At 61.3% G+C, this 4,443-nt stretch overlaps 1 pseudogene; it reads right to left on the bottom strand.

Annotated features, from left to right (window-relative positions):
• Window positions 1-399: 399 nt before the first annotated feature.
• On the bottom strand, window positions 400-1,025 carry LOC129533543 (formin-2-like; annotated as a pseudogene).
• Between the last annotated feature and the right edge of the window lie 3,418 nt (window positions 1,026-4,443).

Here is a 4,443-nt window from a genome sequence, read left to right as displayed (position 1 = left end):
ACAGGGCAGGGTCAGTGTAGAGCAAGGAATGGGCCAGGGTATGGCAGGGCAGGGACAGGGAGGTCCAGGGCCAGAGTCAGGTCCAGGACATGGACAGGGCAGGGCCAGAAACATGGCAGGACCAGAAAGGGGACAGGGCAAGGGCAAGGCCAGAGAAGGACCATGGACAAAACATGGCCAGGGAGGGTCCAGGGCAAGGGCAAGGCCAGGGCAGAACCAGAGCCAGAGCAGGCCAAAGGCAGGGCCAGGGCAGGGCAAGGCCAGGGTAGGGCGGGGCCAGTGTAGGGTGAGGGTAGGGCCAGGGCGAGTTCAGAGCCAGGGCAGGACTAAGATAGTACAGGGCTAAGGCAGGGCCAGGGCAGGGCCAAAAGGAGGGGCCAGGGCCAAGCATGGCCGGTGTCAGACCTGGGGATTGTCACGGCCAGGGTCAGGGTCAAGGCTGGGCCAGGGACAGGGCCAGAGCAAGGGCAGGGCCAGGGAGAAAACAGAACCAGAGAGGATCCACAGCAAGACCAGGGTCAGGGCAGAACCAGGACCAGGATAAGGCAAAGCCAAGGCCAGGGAAGGGCAAGGCCAGGGCAGGGCAAGGCCAGGGCAGGGCAAGGCCAGGGCAGGGCAAGATCAGGGAAGGGCAAGGCCAGGGTAGGAAAGGCCAGGGTAGGGCCAAGGCCAAGGCAGGGCAGGGCTACAGTAGCACAGGGCATGGCCAAAAACAGAGCAGGACCATAGCAGTGGCAGGACTAGCAACAGGGCTAGGGCAAGCGCTGGACCAGAGCATGGTGGGGACAATACAGGGCCAGGACAGAGGATGGCAAGGCAGGTCCAGGGCCATTTCATGGACTCATAGACCTGGGGTCAGGCCAGGGCAGGGCAAAGGCAAGGCCAGGGAGAAGGCAGGGCTGGGGCCAAGGCAGTGCCAGGGCAGGGCAGGACCAGTGCAGGGCCAATGCAGGGTGAGGGCAAGGCCAGGGCATGGAACAGCAGGGCAGGACCAAGGAAGGGCCAGGAGAGGGCCACACCAGGGGTCATGGCCAGAACAAGGGTATGGCTGGGGTCAGGAATATGGTAGGATGAGGGCTGGGCCCAGGCTGGGGCACACAGGGCAGAGCATGGCCTGTGCAATGCATGGCCAGAGCCAGGCCATAGAGATGGGAGGGCAACACCAAGGCAGAGTCAGGGTAGATCCAGGGCTGAGCAGAGTCAGGGCAGGTCCAGAGTCGAGGCAGAGCTAGGGCCCAAGCAGGGCCATGGTAGCACCAGGGCAGAGGAGGGCAGGGCAATGCAGGACTGGGCCATGGCAGTGCCTGGTCAAATCTGGGGCAGGGCCAGAAGCAGGACAGGGCTAGGGCCAATGCTCAGGCCAGGGACAGGGCATGACAGGACGTGCCAGAGCAGGGCTGGGCCAATGTTGGGGCAGGGCCAATCAGACCAGGACACCTCCAAGTCCAGCTCTGGCCCTGCCTTGGCCCTGGCCCCTTCCTGGCCTGACCTCGTCCCTGGCCCTGCCCTATCCATGCCCTGTGTGTTTGACCAGTGTTTTATAACCAGAATCCTACAAGAAACTTAAATTAGTTCTTTCTGTGCATTTTTAGTAGAGATGGGGTTTCACAATGTTGCCCAGGCTGGTTCCAAACTCCTGAGCTCAAGCCATCTGCCTGCCTTGGCCTCCCAAAGTGCTGGGATTACAGGAGTAATCTGGCCAAGTATTTACCTTCTTTATGCCTGTTTCCTACATTTGGAAAATGGGGATGCTTTAAGTACCTAGCATATAGAATTATTATGAGAATCAATGCCTCACACATTTACATGTTGATAAAAATATACTCATAGAACACTACTGGAAGCAAAGATAGTATTAGTTAAAATTTAGTGATTACTGCAAACATTATTACTATTACAAACAACATAGTATAGACATTACTACTACTATAGTTATCTTAAAAATCTAAAATAAAAATTTTACATAATAGCCTAAAGTAATCTCTCCTGCTCTGCCCTGGCTCAGCCCTAGTGCCGGCTCTGCCCCTAGTCCTACTACATCCCTGGCCCTGACCCTTCCCTGGTCCAGCCGCTGCCCTGGCCCTTCCCATCTTCAGGCCTTACCACGGCCCTACCCTGGTCCTGAACCTGCCCTGGTCTGGTCCTCACCCTGGCCCTACCCCAGAGAAGGGGTATGGCAGAGTCAGGGAAGGGCCAGGGCAAATAAGGGACAGGACACATCCAAATCCAGGAAAGGGCCAGGGCCATGACAGAGCCAGGGCGAGTCCTTGGCAGGGCCAGGTTCCAGGCCAGGACCAGGAAAGGGTCATGGCAGGGTCACTGTATGGCCAAGGTCCAAGCCAAAGCCAAGGCAGTGGCAGGGTCAGGTCTGCATAAGGGCAGGACCAGAGCCAGTGATATGGCAGGGCCGGGGCCAGGGCCAGGGCTGTGCCAGGACAGAACAAGAGCAGAGCAGGGGGCAGGACCACAGCCAGGCCATAGAGAGAGTAGGGCAAATGCCAAGGCAATGCCAGGGTAGTGCCAGGGCTGAGGCAAGGTCAGGGAAGGTCCAGGGCTGAGTCAAGGCTAGAACCAAGACAGGGGCAAAGGCCGGGGCAGATCTAGGGCACAAGCAGGGCAGGCTAGGGCAGGGCAATGGCAAGACCAGGCCATGGCAGGGCCAGCCCAGGATAGAACAGGGCACAGGCAGGGCAGGGCCAGGGCCACGGCTGGGGCAGGACAAGGACCAGGACCGGGGTCCAGGCCAGGGCAAGGGTATGGCCAGGGCAGAGGTAGGGCCAGAGCCAGGGTCTGGGCAGGACCAAGGCAGGTCTATTGCAGGGCCAGGGATCAGACCAGGGCCAGAGCAGGGCTGGGACAGGGCCAGGGCCAGAACCAGGAAAGGGCAATGTCAGGACAAGGGCCATGGCAGGACCAGCAACGGGGCTAGGACCAGGACAGGGACAGGGACAGGGTCAGGGCTAGGGCCAGAATAGCATGCCAGGGTACAGCCAGGCCAAATTAGGGCCAGGACAGGGTCAGGACCAGGGCTGGGCCAGGGTATGGCCTTAAGTAGCAAAGGGCCAGGGCCAGGGTCCATGCCAGTGCCAACGCCGGTCCAGGGCAGATGCAGGACCATGGCCAGGTCTAGGACAAGGCTGGGGCAGGGCCAAGGTCTTGGTCAGGGTCAGCACAAGACCAGGACAGAGCCAGGGGAGGGACAGGGCCATGGTAAGACCAGGTTAAACCATGGACAAGACACCTGCAAATCCACTTCAGGGCCAGGGTCAGGGCAGGGCCAGTTCAGGGCCAGGGCCAAGACAGGGCCAGGGTAAGGGCTGCCAGGGTCATTGGCAGGGCCAGGAGCAGGGGTCAATGCCAGGCCAAGGCCACAGATAGGACCAGGTCTGTGCTAGGTCCAGTGTGAGGGCCAAGGTGGGGTCAGGGCAGGGCCAAAGGGAGGGCAGGGCCAGGGCAGGGTGGAGCAGGCCCAGGGTAGCACAGGGTTAAGGTAGGGCACGACCAACCAGGGCAGGTCTATGGCTGGGGCCAGGGCAGGGCCAGGGCCCGGGCAGGGCCAGAGCCAGGGCAGGGCCAAGACAGTGGCAGCTCCAGGGCAGGGCCAGGGTTAGGACCACAGACATGTCCAAGGCCAGTGCCAGGGCAAAGGCAAGGGCAGGGGCAGGGCCAGGGTCATCTAAGTATTAGGGACAAAGCCAGGCCCAGAGCTGGGCCGGGACAGGTACCTGGCAGGGCTAGGGTCTGGGCCAGAGCCACGGCAGGGCCAGGGCCACAACCAGGTCTGTGCTATGGCCAGGTCCAACACAGCGCCCAGGTAAGGCTAGGGTGAAGGCCAAGGTAGGGCCAGGGCAGGGTCAAAGCCAGGCTAGGGCCAAGGCAGGGCCAGGAAAGCATAGGGCCAGGGCAGGGCAGGGCCAGGCCAGTGCCAAGACCTGGGCAGGGCCAGGGCCAGGGCCAGGGCCATAGAAACAGCCTGGGCAGGACCAGGTTTGGGGCAGGAGCAAAACAAGGGCAAGGACAGTGCAGGTTCTTGGCACAGCCAGGGTCCAGGACAGTGTCAGGTCAGGGCCAAGGCAGGGTCTGGGCTATGGTAAGACCAGCAACAGGGCTGGGGCTAGGTCAGTGACAGGACCAGAGTCAGGGCAAGGGCCAGAGCAGTGCAAGGCCAGGCTAGGGCCAGGCATTTCAGGGTCAGGGCCATGGGAGAACCAGGGCAAGGTCTCAAGCAGGGAAGGGCCAGGGCCAGGACAGGTCCAGGGCAGGGCCATGACAGGGCCAGGGGCTGCATTAGGGCAAGGGCAGGGCCAGAGCAAGGTAAGGGTCAGGGTCAAGGCTAGGGTAGGGACAGGGCAAGAAATATGGCAGGACCAGGGGCAATGCCAAGGCCAAGGCTGAGTCAGGGCTGAGTCAGGGCAGGGCAGGGCAGGGCATGGTATGGCCAGT

This window comes from Gorilla gorilla, chromosome 4, assembly GCF_029281585.2.
Source record: "Gorilla gorilla gorilla isolate KB3781 chromosome 4, NHGRI_mGorGor1-v2.1_pri, whole genome shotgun sequence".
NCBI classification, from domain to species: domain Eukaryota; kingdom Metazoa; phylum Chordata; class Mammalia; order Primates; family Hominidae; genus Gorilla; species Gorilla gorilla.
Note: the sequence above shows the minus strand (reverse complement) of the source record. Positions and strands in the feature narration are given on the sequence as shown.